The following is a 16,421-nucleotide window of genomic DNA, read 5'->3' as shown; positions in this document are numbered from 1 at the left end:
CCCCCAGCTTTTCTCATTTTTCCAGCAATAAAATGTAAAGGAACAATTATAATACAATAGGAAGTTCAGCTTGTTACATTCAGATTTTATAAAGGTTTCATTAGTAGAAGTAAAAGATATTCGGGGTCAAAGATCAAATCCCTTCCCAATGTCTAGTCACAACAGGATACCATCCTTAATTCTACCCGACTGTGTCAAATTTTGACCAAATACTGGACGCTTGATCCTTAACTTTGAAGTTCCTTTCCTTTGTGGATGTAAGATGGAATGACAACATTTTTTTTAAATGCAGTTTCTCAGTGAACTGAATGTAGTTTTCTGTGTGAAAGTAAAATTGAATCCAAAGCTTTTTACATTTCTAAGGGACAGCTTTGAAACTACATTTGACCCTTTTTCTCTCTCCCTATTTTTGTTGGCTCTGGTTATTTGATTAAAAATGTAGGAAATCATATTCAAAAGCTTTTTTAAAAAGGAGACAAAAATCAACAGTTTTGTTAATTTTTCTTCAAATATTTTCTGTCATTTTACAAATGTCTTCCAGATTTGAGCGTGATAGCCTTACAGATTTTATGATGATTGTCTAAAGGCTAATTCAAGTAACACGTCTCCTTTCTTTTTCTATATTCACTGATGTTGTAATGTCACTATTAATCTTTTTCAGGGTTTTTGATAGAATATTATATATGGATCAGAGCTCTGGAAGTTTAAATCAAACTTAAATAAGCACAAAAATCTATCAGAAAAATATTTTGCATGTATTTCCAATTAACTTGTACAGTACACAGGTCATTAATGACTCAAATGGTATTAGTTTCATTGGTAATTTTGTCTGAAAAAGGAATACAGAATCTACCCAAAATAAAACCCATACAGTGAAACAAGCTTTTCATGAACCTAGGCTTAAGATTTTACAGATGCAGGCTTGGGTGTATGATATGTTTAATATAATGTCTTCCAAAGTGATAGCATCTGCCAGGTAAGATGTTGCAATGATATTTTGGGTGCTACTTCCCACCCACTGGTGTGTTGGATAGTTTAAATCAAAACCATATGCCTGTTACAGTATCAGTTGGAAATCAGTGCAGACAGAGAGAAAGAGTTCATTCAACAGCTTTTTTCCACTGTTTTCCATTACCCCCAAGATAGGGTAGTGGAACGTATAAAATAATGACAGAGAGATTCCAAGGTCCAGAAAGAGTGAAAGTGCAGAGAAAAAATGTTGCGGTCAGTGGAATTTTGGGGAGGAAGGAGATGGAGAAAGCCAAGGACTTCAAAGAAATCAGGGAGAATGACAGTTGCAAAGAAAGTTTGCTCATTAGAAGAGACAGGTAAAGAGAATGACAGTGTTATAGAAGGTCAGATGGGGATCAGAAATAAGGGAGAATTCAGAAAAGGAGTTGTGCTTTGAGGAAACATGGTCAAAAGACTAAAGATGGAGACTTACTCTAGCACTGGAGATTCATGAATGTTGACATCATGCAGGATGAAATAAGCAATTGGAACGAAAGAAAACAGTCAAGCACTAAAATCAGAAAAGATGACGATGGTGAGAGATTGCATTTATTTAAAAAGAAAGGAAGGAGAATACCCACACAGCAGTACAGACAGAACCTAAGAAAGTATTCAAAGGCCAAAGGTGATGGAAGCAAAAGCATAAAAGAAACACGCATCATGTCACTGGCATAGACATGAGAAGCAAAGAAATGAGCAACTGGAAAAATAAACAGCCATTCTATTTCTGTGTGAATCTAAATTTTGTGTTCTTACATTTTGTTCATTTTCAAGGTGCCAAACAAAAGGACTTCTACCATCTCTGGAGTGCCAGTTATGACAGACTGGCACAGATCATTTGTCTTGATTCCAGTTGAATCACCTGCAGAGTAATGTATTGCATATTGTGGGTAAGAAGTATGGCAGGGGCATGTAAGTAGCACAGATCTGAGGCACAGTAGTCTAAAAAACTGAAGTAAATGCATATTAAGGTGCTTTGAAGTGCACAGCGTCTATAATATGTGACTAGTGTCCCAGACAGTACTGTAGTAAGGCTGGTGACAATGGAAGTAATTATATAGTACTGAATAGGAGAGGCACTCTGCACATGACCTGCACCAAGTGCCAAAACGCCTTGCTATGGCTCTGGTCCCAGGACAATTGTTTTCAGATTGTATAGACTAGGTTTGACTGAAATTCATTATTCCTTTTCCTCACCAAATAGCTGAGGATAGAAATGGTTGTGCAAATACACTATTTGCCAAATACACTGTTGAGGATGAACTGTTCAGTAGAAAAGACTTTCCGAGTCTGCCTTTACACTGTAAATTCTGTAGAGGTAGGATGGCATGTTATTTGTTTGTATAAATAACAAATACAGGGCACTAACCCCATGACTGCTTGTTTTTAGGTACTGCAAGAGAAATAAAAATAAATATTCTTTCATTAATAAATGTACTAAGCTGATTTGTCTAGACTTATAACAACAGGAGTGAACAAGATAACAACAACACAAATAACAAACATGAACAGTAGATAATGTTGCATAAGACAGTTCATTATGACTATCATATTGATACATTATTGGATTAAAATGATGGGTTGGGTTGAGTTTTGTTTTTTAAGCTTATACAATATCTGTTTACCTCTACAGCTGAAAATAGTGCATGCATGTAGGCTGGCCAGAGCTTTACATGAACACGTAGCAAGACTCATCTGGAATTCAAGACAATTGACTCCAAACAACTGATATAGATTGGCTTCTTCAGACGCAGGTCAATGTTAAATTCTCCATTATACCAAAAGCAAAAATGTTCTTTTGAGAAAAGATAAAACAAACGGACTGCTATTTTTTTCCTAGATAGATGTTAAAAGTCTCTCCCTCTTGTTTTTCAAAGGAAGATTTGGTTTGGTTTGGTTTGTTTATGAAATTGGTTTACCATTTTTTTTCTCTCAGTGGTACTTAAAAGTTTCCAGCATTGGTGCCAATATCAATGAGAAGCACGTGTGATAATTTATTGGACAGACTGTATGACTGGAAGACATTTAGACAAGCACAAAGTACCCTTCCTCTGGTCTGAGAAAGAAGCAGACATACCTCTCACATAGTTCCTGAACCACCACAGCTACAACATCGCTCCAACATCAGTAGTGTTCTTTAAAAATGCTCTATGCTCCTACCACCAAATGAAACAGCTACAGATATACTTATAGTAAAGAGCAACAAAAGAAAGAAAATATTCAAAGGTCATATTGCTCCTGTAGTTTTCAAAAAGTAGTCCAATATTATTACAATTCACCTATGGCAAGGGATAGAGGGAAAATATTCACAGTTGTTTAAATGAAAATTGCAAAATTAAGAAATTCTTGGCTTATTTGTAACTAAAGGCGCAAACTGAAAGTACTCAGTGGATTGGTTTTTTTCATATCTACGGATATTTTTCAGTAACTTTTAAAATCCCAGTTCAAATAAAAGCTCTTACGAGAGTTTAGATACAATTTTGACCTACTGTTGAAACAACACAAGAAAGGGCTGTTTTCTACTTTAATAGCTTTAGGTATGACAGCCAAAAATATATGATAATGTAGCATCCCACATAATAAAGTTAAAGACCTATAGAATGGGCCAGGTTGGCTATAAGATTTCTATCTGAAGAGAATTCTCTCCTTTTTAGATTCTGATTTCTGTGCTAGTGAATGCCAAAAGGACTATTGGATAAGACAGCCAGTCTGTTTAGGGAAATTGGATTAGCTATCCAGTCTTTTGCACACAGAACATAGAGGCTTGCCTGCCAACAAACAGCAACAGCAACAGCAACAGCATCTATACAATTATAAAACATATTAAAACAATAAGCATTTCAGGAAGTCATAAGAAATTGTTGCTGTAATAGAAAAACTAGGTTATAGCAGGCAAAAAAAAGAGTTAGGCCTTACACCACTTCTACTTCAGAGTTACTCCTGATTATTGGCAAACAGAGGCTTCTACAGGCATGTGAAATTCCAGAGGATTTGGGAAGAATTTAGACACATGTTGAGGTCTATGCTGGTGGACCCCAAAGCAAAAATAAAACATAAATGAAATCAAAACCTGGCCTTTTTCATTTAAAAACCACTTAAACATTATTTCCAATCCAGATTCATGTCCTATTCATTTAACCTTGAAGCACTAGAGCTGATCTCAATAATTATCCATGGGGATAGCAGTCCCTACCTCCAGAATAGGATATGGTAGGTGACTTAGAAGATAATAAAAATGTGTTTTTTTTCCTAAAAAGAAAAATATAAAATCAACAATGCTGTATTCTAAGAGGATATTTCTATAATGAAAGATTAGGGAATACCCTTTTCTCATGAAACCCTTTTCTTAGCTGCAAACCTTTTCTTGAGAAAAATCCTCTCATAGGAAGAGCCTCATTCAAGCCAATTAAGTCATTTTATGTGATAGGGTGTTAGAAGATCAAGTCAATATAATAATCACCTGTGTTGCTAGGTTTAGTGCTTAGATATTCTTAATCCTGAGTGAGGAAAATGCAACTGACAAGTAATCTGAACCATTTCTAGAAGACGTACAAAACTGCTAACTGCTTGGTTGTGACATATGACTGTAATTGCCCCTTTAATTTGATTTTTTTCCTACTATTTTTATCAGGACCCCAGTATCCTGTGTGTAAAATTTTGCAGACACATTAGCATGGAGAATGTCCACTACTAATCAGCTTCTTGCAACTGATCTCTAAGCATTTCAGCCAACACTATGAGATTGACTTGTAATGTAAGGATATTTCTAGGTTTCTGCCATCTGTTTTAAAAAACACACTAAAAAGCATCCCTCTCCATTGGTGGTAGATCTCACCAACATCCTGTTAATGGTTACTGTTGAGATTCTTCTTTCTTATGACCAGATTCAAACAGTTCAGCCCTCTCCATATATTTAAGTGTGATGCAAAGCATCTGGAATAAAACTCTACAAATTGTTATTATTGTACCTGATAAATTAATCATTTTTACAGACTTAACCTGACTGAATCCCAGTGGGATTTTTGCCTGAGACTGGACTACAGCATTTGGCACCACTTCATATAATCACACATCTATTTTTCGGTAATATTTTACTCTATTCACATAATTGCAATAAATCAGTTCCACTGTATAAATTTACGGTATAAGCCTAGAGCCTTATATAGGCCAGAGCTCAGTTCTGATCACATTTAAAAATCCTGATTTAATGTTTTAAAGATTTTTTTCACTTGTTCAGTGTGCAAAATGGAGACTTTGATCTGTATCATTGAGTGTAGCAGGCAAGAGAGATTAGCAGCACCTGGGGGGGGTAATACCATGAGACCTAGGGTAGATCCTCAGACATATTTAGGGTCCCTACCATAGTGCTTGACCTCCAAAAGGCCGATCAGAGCATCCTCAAACACACCACACTGGTCTGTGTACACTGTCTCTTGAACCAGGAGAACAGCCAGATTTGATTACCCCTAAGGATGTGTTATGTGCTTCTTGAGAGAATCAATCTAAAGATGATTAGTCTCCTCTTCTGGTCTCATTTCTACTTCTGAGCAAGAAAGAGGTGGTGATGCAGAAGAACTAGAAGGCAGGAACAGGTGAATGTAGAATTGCTGTTGTCAGACTACCTATGCACAGCACAGTTAAGTTCCAAACCCACAGCAGAATAGAGAGGCACGAAGCCATTTAAATGATAAGAGGATGGATTTAAAACAAACTGGAAGTACTTTTTTTTTTTTTTTAACACAGAACATGATTAACATGTGGAGCTCACTGCTATGGGAGGTTGTAGAGGCACGTAATGTAAACACATTCAGAAAAAGGAACTGGACAAATTGATAGAGGACAGGCCAATTAGGAGCTATCGAATAAAACACTTGGGGATGTATCCTCAGATACCCCTAAACCAATGATGGTGGATGCTAGGGAACATATAATATGGGATGGGTTACTTTAGACACAATCTCATACACTCTTCCTCTAAAGCATCTACTACTCGCCACTGTTAGAAACAGGATACTGGTGTATAAAGACCATTGGTTTGACCCAGTATGGAGGAGGAGAATACTGGTGAAGTAAATTTCATACCCAGAAGTTTAGCAAACATTTCAGGCTCAGGCTGGATTGCCACTGGGGTTGAGCTAAAGGATTCACAGTGCACATGGTTGGTGCATATAGATTTGAAGATGAGCTTAAGGTTAAACCAAATTATTAGTGCAGACATAGGTTAAATGGCTCACCTAGTAAGGTAAGTACGTTCACTGCTCGGGATCCTTAGCCTTGAGCATGGAAGATCATAGATTTAGGTGCCTAAGCTTGGTTTTCCTGTTGAGAAATAAAGCAATGTCCCAGTGGTCAGAGCATTCACCTGGGATGTTAGAGGTATAGGTCTAAATCTTTGCTTGATTTAGAGCAGAACTTACATCTCCCACAATTAAAATGAATGCCCAAAGCACCCAGTTCCTGGCTTTTCCATTTAGACCTGTTCACCTTGTATAAGTAATTAAACATTGACCGGGCCTCAGAAGAATGATGACCATATGGCCTGGGGTTCAAATTTCTGTTCCAATAAACATACAAATGTTTACACAAATGGGAACAATTCTAATGTGAGACATGAAGAAAAAAAACATTCACCCACTCAGAGACAGCCACTAAACCTGTGGTAAGTATGCTCATTCGGCCCATGGGCTCAGGTCCCTTCTGCAACTCAGCAAACCAAGGATTTAAATCCAAGTTTCCCACCTACCCAGAGTGTACCCTAAGGGCCAGGACACGCATTCAGACCTGGACACAGGCATGGGTGAATCAGGTGGCTGCCTGGGACCTGGGAAGAAAGGGGACCCGAAAATTTATAAAAATGGTAATTTTTTTTGTTGTCCAATTATTATTATTATCATCTCTGGTGAAGGGGAGTATGATACTAAAAGTTCACCCAGGGCTGCCAGGAGTCTAGGTACGGCACTGCACACATGTGCACAACACTCTTCATCCTCCCCATTTGTCCTTTATGTGTACTACATCTGACCTAAGTGTCCTCTGAGTATGATAATAAGATCAGGGCGTACTGGCAAGATAGGCAGAGGAAAGCTTAATTCGAGAATCTAGCTTCATAGCCCTTGGTACTTTGGTCTGGCCTATTGTACCCAGAAGCTTCTCAGCTGTGGAAGCATCACTGGCACTTAAGTAGCTGTGCAATAGTCCTCAATGGCTTCATGTCTAATTGAAAGGAGATATGAAGTAGGGCTCCCCAGAGGTCTGACTTTGGTCTAGTATTGTTTAATATTTTCCTAAACATCTTGGAAGATTTGACTGAGTACATACTTAGCAACTTTGCAGATGACACCATACTGGGTAGAGCTGGATTAGGCCAAGGATTCAGAATGATCTTAATAAATTGGACAAATAGCCTGAAATTAATCAAATAAGATTCAGTAAGGACAGGTGCAAGACTCTTAACTAGGGATGGAATAATTGTGTATATAAAAACTGGTTGGGTTGTACTACTGCACAGAAGAATCTGGGGGGTATAGCAGACCATAAGCTGAATATGAGCCAACGATGTGCTCTTGTTTAAAATATAAATTAGTTAATAAAGCCAACAGCATACTTGACTGTATTAATAGAAGTGTTGGCAGTGAAGGAAAGCAATTCTTCAGCTCAATTTGGCACTTAGGAGGCCTCACATAGAGTACTGTGTCCAGTTTTAGGCATTAGTTTTGAAGAAAGATATGGACAAATTAGAGTCCAGTGGAAAGCAACTAAACTTGAAATACATGACATATTCCTTATGAAGAAAGGCTATTAGAATTATTTAGTCTGGAGAAGAGAATACTGATTTGACCGCAGTCTTCAAATACCTGAAAGCTGGTTATAAAGAGGAGAGTGATAGACTATTTTCTGTGACCACAAGGACAGGACAAAAAGGAATGGTTTTAAATTGCAGCAAGGGAAATTTGGAGTAGATATTAGGAAGATCATTCTATATGAGTGGTAAAGTGCTAGAACAGACTATCTGAAGAAATGGAATCTCCATCCTTAGAAGTTACTAAGAGCTGGTTAAAAAACCAAACACTTAACTGGTTTAGTTAGGGGTGATTCTGCCTTCAGGAGGTTGGACTTCCTGAGATCTCTTCCAGTCCTACTTGTCTATGATTTGGTTGTGTGATTCTGTGCAAATACCCATCATCAAAAGTTTAAGAATGAGTACTGGCGTGGTTGGAGATTATCAGTGGTGCATAATGGGAAAGGGTGTCTGAAGAGACAAATGAGTACTGTAATATTTGAGCAGGTTTTTTTAACAGGTCAAAGATGATGGCTTTACAGGTGGACTTCCTCTATATTTTTTCATCAGGAAGTGTGGTTGACAAAAGAACAATTACACCGTTTTAAAAATGAGAGGAGGAGACTTACCACAGTATATAGAATCACAGAAAAGTAGGGTTGGATAGGACCTTCAGAGGTCATCCAGTCTAAACCTCTGTCAGAGAAAGGATCATCCTTATGCAAACTATCCCATACAAATCCATTGTCTAACCTCCAAGTAAAACTACTTAGTCAATCCCAACACAACCACAAGGCGTAATACCCTAACCTGCCAAAGAAAAGACAAAGGGACAATTCAAGGGTTATTAAAATATTTTCAAGAGATTCCCAGAGTTAAATAGCTGTGGAAAATTCATGGTCCTAATGCTTATCTAGCTAGAGAATTCAGTGCTGAGAAAATGAAGGCAGCCCCTAAGTTTTTAAAGACCAACAAATCACTGGGACCTGATGCCATACATGCTGAATTTCTTTGCAACTCTGGGGACATGATGATCTTTTGGCTTCATGAGTTTATCTCCAACTGCATCAGATGCAACAAGATGCCTCACAGTTGGAGAAAAGCCATAGTCACTGCAGTCCTAAAGCCTAACAAGTCCAAGGATGATGCAAAGATCTATAGACCTATCTCCTTCCTGTCCATTGCATTCAAGCTACTGGAACATCTTATTTATGCCCAAGTCTTCCCCATAATTGATTCACAGCTGCCTAAGGAGCAGGCTGGTTTTAGACATGGAAGTTCAACAGTGGAGCAGGTAACTCTGTTTTCTCAGGACATCGAAGATAGCCTTGAGGCTTCAGAGAAGGTTGGTGCTGTCCTGGTGGACCTCACTGCTGTATATGACACTATCTGGCTCCATGACCTCTACTACAAGCTCCTCCAAATGACACCTAACAAAACAGACGTCAGCTTTATTACACTCATGCTTCAGAACCTCAGTTTCACTCTCAAGAACATCAATGGACGGGAATGATATCCTGGAAGTGTTAAGAATGGTGTTCTGCAAGGCACTTTCTCCACTGCTTTTCAACATGTACTTTGTCGACCTGCCTGACATCTAGTCAAAGAAGTATGGCTATGCTGATGTCCTGGTTCTCACCAAATCCAGAAAGCAATGGGAATCCATTGAATCCACTTTGACATCAGACATGAACTTCCTTGCCAACTCCTCCCATAAAGCCTCACTAAAACAGTGGCAACAGCCTTCCACCTAAATAACAACCAAGTGAAGAAAAAGATAGAAGTCGAGACTGGTGACTAGACACCTGCAAACTGTTATTCCATTACTTATTTAGGAATCAAGATGGACCTTTACCTAGCTCCAGCATCTGGAAGGAGTCCAGGGCAGAGGAGCTCTTATCTGTCACCTTGCTGGCACCACTTGGAGTGCAAGTTCCCAAACACTTCACACCTCAACATTGGCACTTGCTCCTGCTCCTGCTGAGTACTATGCACTAGTATGGGGCTAGAACACACACATTAAATTAATGGATTCCAGCCTTAACAGCATCATAAGGTCCACTGTCAGATACCTTATGCCAGCTCCAGTTGACTGCTTACCTGTCCTCTCAGGCATTCTCCCCCCTGACATCCAGAGACAAGCTGATACCCTGGCCCTAGGCCTCGAAGCCCAAAATACAGACCATTCTTTGCACTCCAGCCTAGTTACCACAAGCCAGAAAACCAACTACTGCTTGGGACCCATTCTCCATTCAGGACAATAAGCTCATCAAATCTTCAGATGGCATGTCACCTACAACATGGACTTTCCGTTCATGGAGCAGAAAATATGATGCACAAGAACTGTGGCTAAAGAACCTCATCCCTAACACCAGCTTCCATTCCTCAGGCTGGAAGCTGCCCCACAGGGTCTGGACTGCTCTTAACCACCTCAGAACAGGTGTTGAATGGTTTAAGGCAAGCATGCACACTTGGGGCCTCTCCAATGACAATGGCCACAACTGTAGTCCTCAAGCTCAGAAGGCTGACCACATAATCTAAAAATGCCCTTGTGGCCTTACTTTGGGCACCCAAGTTCTTATTGACATTGATCATTCTACCTGTTACTGGCTTCCTGGCCCTCATGCTTTCAAAATATGAGTGTGGCGACACTCATCACATCATCATTATCATTGTCATCATCATCAAGAGATTCTCACACAGAGGGTAACCACCCACCCTCCACTGCTACAGAGGAAGGCAAAACCCCCCACAATCTGTTTCAATCAGACCATGGAGTAAAATTCCTTCTTGGCCCCAAATATGGCAATCAGTCTGACCCTGAGCGACATCTTCTAGCCAGAAACCTGTAGGTTTATATCTCAGCAGAAGCACTGGCACACCACAGTTAAAAACCCCATGCTGCCAAGGACAGGAAAAAACCCCTCAAAACCCCCAAAATAAACCAAAAAATCCTGATGAATATAGCAAGAAGGGGGGAAAACTAATCCTCTCCCAGCTCCGTGTAGCAACCAAAAAAGCCCAGAAGCATGGCAAACACCCATAGTAGGATAGCTACTCCTAAACCATTCCCGACCTATACTTGTCTAATTTCTTCCTGAATACATCCAGTGATGGAGATTCACAGTTTGCTTCCCTAGGCAGTTTTTCCACTGCATCACTGTTATAACAGAGACGTTTTTCCTGATATCCAATCTAAACCTACTTTGCTGCAATTTAGCCATTGGTCTGTATTCTGCTCTCTACAGCAAGAAAGAAAAGATGCTTTTTCCTCTTCCTTCTTGTAGTAGCCTTTGAGATATGTGAAGACAGCTATCATGTCTCCTCTTAAGTGCCCCTTCCAGAAGCTGAACATTCCTATTACCTTCAACCTCTCCTCATGCACCTTGACTTCCAAGCCCTTTATCATTTTTGTCGCCCACCTCTGGACCCTCTATAACTTCTCCATGTCCTTTTTAAAAAGATAAGGAAACCAAAACTGTGCACAATATTCTACATGAGGCATAACCAGTGCTAAACAGAGACACTATCACATCCTGTGTCTTGCACCTAATGCTTCTATTGATGCAGCCTAAAATCACATTCACCTTTTGCACAGCTACATCACACTTGCAGTCTCATACCGAGTCTGTGATCCACCAAGACTCCCAGATCCTTCTCCTGCTGCCATCTAGTCCCATGTCCATTTCTGTATATGTGTTTTTGAATATTCTTCCCCCAAGGGGTAGCACCTTGCTTTTGTCAGCATTGAACTTAATCCTTTTAGTTCCATTCCAGCTTTCAATCTGTTGAGATCCTTCTGAATTACGGTCTTGTCCTTTAACATGTTCACTATCCTTCCCAGTTTAATGTTGTCTGTAAACTTGCCCACAAAGCTCTCTAGTTCAGCATCCAAATAATTAATAAACAGGTTACATAGCAGTAGGTGCATGCAGACTCCTGTAGGACTGCACTTGAAACTTCCTGCCATTCTGACATGGATCTCTTTATAATTACTCTTTGCTTGCAGCTATTAAGTCAGTTGTTATCCAACTTACAGTTGTTTTGTCCAGCCCACATTTCTCCAGTTTCCTTCTCAGAAAGTCATGTGGGACCTCATCAAAAACCTTGCTGAAGTCCAGATACAATATATCTACAGTATTCCTTTCATCCACCCAGGCAGTTACTTGAAGATAGAGATCAAGTTTGTTTGGAACCAACTGTTCTCAAGAAATCCATGTTTGTGATCAGCCTTTCCTCCTCCAGATGCTTGCAAATAGACTTCCTTAGGATATGCTTGAGTAATATCCTTGGTATTGAGGTAAGGCTAACCAGTCAATAGTGCCCAAGATCCTCGTTTTTACCTTTTCTTAAAGAGCATCAATAAATTGGCCCTTTTTCAGTTCTTTGGTACCTTGCCCATCTTCCACTTTGTAAACATATTTCCAAGGGCTCTGAGATCTCCAATGCCAGTTCATTCAGTACCTTGGGAGGAAGCTCATCAGGCCATGTTGACTTACATCATTCATACTCATCAAAAGTTTCTTTCCTTTGTTAACTCATCCCTCAGCTTGTCCCCTTCCTTATCCAAATAATCCTTATTAGGGCTCTGGTTTCAGCTTAATTTTTTTGTGAATACTGAGGCAATGTAGCTGTTGAGTAGCTCTGCCTTCTTTAGGTTTTTAATTAAGAGGTTACCCTGCCTAGTTAACAGTGGGCCAAAAGCTTCCTTGGTCTTTCTTCTCTTGTCAAAATACTTACAGAAACTCTTCTTGTTGTCTCTAACATCCCTTGTCAGTTGTAGCTCATTTTTTACCTTTGTCTTCATGATTTTGTCCCTGCAAGTTTTTGCTATTTCCTGGCATGCTTCCTTGGTGACCTGTCCATTTTTCCATTGGCTGTATGCATTCCTTTTGTATTTGAGCTATCCTAGAAGCTGCTTGTGCAGCCAGATTGGTCTCTTATCATTCTTCTGGTGCTTCCATCATGTCAGAAGAGTTTATTGTTTGGTTTCCAATACTGTGCCCTTTAGAAGCTTCCATCATGGAGCAGGTGAAGAATGGTGCTGAATTTTGATGGGCACCCATACCTCAGAAGTCTTAGAGTCTGATCCAAAGGGAACCCCAGACAAGAACTGGAGGGCAGTGTCATCTGCACAAGGATGTCATGAATCCTCATCAGTAGGGTATCTCTGCCATAACTCCTATTCCTTGCAATATATGGAGTAGCATGCAGCTACTTAAAGGAGCCAGGACACCCTAGGGAGGAAGCCTGCCGAGGCAGTATTACAAAAGGAGAAGCATATCATCCCTCTTACAACTACAATGACTTTTCTGAGGTAGAAATACAGTAAAACATTGTGAACTCTTGCTGTAATCAGATGAGTTAGACCTAGAGCTTTGTGAAAGCTCCCAGTTCTGATTTACCTAGCTTTCCACAAACTCTGCCAGCACATGGGTTTGCTTGCTTCTTTTTCTGCTCCCAATGAGTTTCAGGCTCACAATTTGAAAACTCAACTGGTGCAAATTTTGTCCACTGTCCTCTTCCCTGGCACACTCTTCACACAGTTAACTTACTGCTGGTCTCTTAGCCTATGTAGTACCAGTAAAACAGTAATAGAGAACAGTAAAATCAATATACACATCATAATTATACAATATAACTTTTCATTTGTCAAGTCTCCATCGTGTCCTGAGGCCTGGTTGTATAACCCATGACTCACACCTACCCCTCCTATATAACTTGGTTCCTGAATGAATGGGGATGAATGACAGTGCTTGAGAGACAATGGCAGTAGGTCTAAAAATAGCTCCCTCTGAATGACTGAACCATCAACACCAATACCTGGACCAATGAGCCAGCCCTTGGAACCACCCTCAGCATTCAAGAAACAAAAGATGAGGCAACCCACCACTGTGCCAAAGCTGCACATGCGCAGTACAAACACCTGGAACCCCCTGGAACAGGACTGACCTTGCCTGGACAGGCCCTCCCCATAGGAGATCAGAGGTAGTCTGCCCCATAAAAGGGGTAGTAAAGACTGATTCCTTAGGATGCCCTCTCCATCTGGACCAGCACCATGCCACACCACCTATCCACCCAGAGGCCCTGCCGGCGACCCTCCTCTGGACAACACCTACTGGACAAGGACTCCTTTCCAGCCTGGATTGGTAGCTATCACCCGCATCCCCTCTTCAGCCAAGGACTTGGACTCTGCTTCTCTTCCACCTGGACTCCAACGCTTCCACTGAGTCTCTTTCTCCTGCTGCCATTGTGAGTGTGTGTGTGTGTGAAACAATAACTTTATGGGGCTGTGTAGTGTGTTCTCTGTTTAATAAACCTGTTATTTGGACCTCTGAGTTGGTTTTGCTTTACTATGGTTCAGCCCTGCTCCAATCTCTGCTCCTCCCCACTCTAACTTCTGTCTCATTTCTCCCTCTCCTACTTCTGGCTCATGCCACCTCAAATACCTGTCCTGAGCTCCTCTCTGCCTCCAAAGCCCCTGTTTCTTTGCCACTGTCTTATCCCCACTGCCTTTTCCTTTTCCCCGGAGCAACCAGGTTTCTGCCTCAGTTTCTTTCCTGACCGTCTCCTCCTTGCCACCACTTATCTACCACCCCCCCCCCACACCATATCTCAGCTGTCTGCCTCAGTTTCCAGCCCCAAGCTCCCAGGTTTCTGTCTCTCTCTTTCCTGGCTGTCTCCTCCTTGCCACCAGGCTTTTTTTTTTCTTTTCCTTGCACCAGTGACCTCAAGTAACCCTGGGGCCATTTGCTTTTAAGTAAACCCAAGCCTCAGCTCCTCAGCCAGCTTCTCTCTAATCCACTGGTTCCAATCCTGGTTCTGGCAACTTTCACTCCCTACACTTTAAATCTCTCTCTCACCTTAACCTTCCCCCAAGTATCCCAGGTACCCCACTTGCACACATATATACTGTACCATCCAAGTTAGGAACTTACCAATATGTGTGAATTGGTTAGTGTGTGTATATATATCATTGTGTGCATGATATATGATTAGTGATCTATGTATGTGTACTGAGTGTGCAGGTATGGACAATTCATTTTTGTCTAATTTTTAGTGTGTAGTGTGTATGTGCTTGAATTGGTGATAGGTATGCATGTGCCTAGGCTGGTTTGGATGTGTATGTGCCTGAGCTGGTAGTGTGTGTGCGTGTGTGTGTGTGTGTGTGTGTGTGTGCATCTAATTGATTTGCGTGTTTGTATATGTGCAATTGTGTCACACCCTCCTGTCTAACAATGCAATATTGAGAACCTGACAGTTGGCCTGACCCCACAGGGCAACAAAATGTGCCAGCTGATATAACATAATGTCCTAACATTAATGTCAGGCAGGTTTAGCATGTCCCTGGGAATAATTTATCACTCACCATAATTATGCAGTCATCTGCACAACTAGGTTCTAAAGGGGAGGGTTTCGCCAATCCAACATGGGTTTTTGCTACACCCCTGCACATTCCACATTCACTGTACTATTTGAGCAAGAATGTGTTTTTGAGAGAACATTCTGTTTTCCAGCAATTGCTTATTAACAAGCATTGTGGTTACAAGCTTGCTGCAGCAACTTTAGTAAATAATGACAGTTTTCTAGGTTGTACTGTCTTTTTTCAAATAGCCATCCTATACTTTTGGTTTTCACAGAAATACTAGATTATGGAGATTTAACTGTTAGCATGAGAAATACTGCTAGCAGTATATGAGAATATTCACATTTTACCTAGAAGTAGTGAAAGTCTGTGATTTGTATCTTTGTATTTTTAAGCTAATTAAGTGACCAGGGGTTTTTTTGCTAATAAAAGTACCAGGATTCAAATTTCAAATATATCAAATCATTCATACTTCAGATTTTACATTGGATCAAGCTGTTTGTTTTTCTCCTTACACCCAATATTCTAATACAGTTATACTCAACAGGATGCTGCTATACCCTGGGGTGCTTTGAGATGCTTTCAAGGGTGCTGCAGAGTGTCACACAATGTTAGCACTGTTAGTTTTACAAACATGATTCACAAGAAAAACCCAGAGTTTTCAAACATGAACTTATAATGTTAAGAACATTCTAACCTGCTGTGGTCTTCCTGAGTTCTTTGGAACAGAAGAATTTCTCTGTTATTTTTCTGTAGTAAAAAAAAAGAAAAAAAGAATTGAAACTAAGAGCTGGCATTTTTCAAGGTTGAGAGCCAGTGCTCTAATACCTGTAATTTGTATAAATGACAGGATCATCATTATACAACTCAGCTTATAAAACTCAAGGCCACAAACAGAACAGATAACAGGGTTTTTTTTTCCCTCTATTGCTATCTGTAGCAGAACACTAAGGTGCCTGCTACTCTCAGAGCAGAAGCACAGGTGTGGGTTGCTAGGGCAACCACTGGGGAGTCAGCTGACAGGAAGGGGCAGGGCCTGGCACATATAAACCCCAGGAGTGAGGCCAGAAGGGTAGTTCTCCGCTAGCAGCCAAGGGAGAAGGAGCTCTGCTGGAGCAAGCAGAGTAGAGAAGCCTGATAGTATGAGCAGCTTCTGTTCACGGATACGGGGTGGAGAATTCCCTGGTAGGGATTTAAATGATGGTTAGCCAGATGGCTTAGATTTTATGTTATAGCCCAGGGGCTTGAGTTTTCTGTTTGTAGTTT

At 40.5% G+C, this 16,421-nt stretch overlaps 1 long non-coding RNA gene across 1 annotated transcript in view; it reads left to right on the top strand.

Moving 5' to 3' along the window:
• LOC109308722 overlaps positions 1-14,625 on the top strand; it is a 20,612-nt gene extending 5,987 nt beyond the window's left edge. The window contains exon 3 of the long non-coding RNA XR_002100698.1: positions 14,579-14,625. This is a non-coding gene — a long non-coding RNA (uncharacterized LOC109308722). The remainder of the gene's footprint in view (positions 1-14,578) is intronic.
• The last annotated feature ends 1,796 nt before the right edge of the window (positions 14,626-16,421 follow it).

Source organism: Crocodylus porosus, unplaced genomic scaffold, assembly GCF_001723895.1.
Source record: "Crocodylus porosus isolate Cpor-Errol unplaced genomic scaffold, CroPor_comp1, whole genome shotgun sequence".
NCBI lineage: Eukaryota > Metazoa > Chordata > Crocodylia > Crocodylidae > Crocodylus > Crocodylus porosus.
Note: the sequence above shows the minus strand (reverse complement) of the source record. Positions and strands in the feature narration are given on the sequence as shown.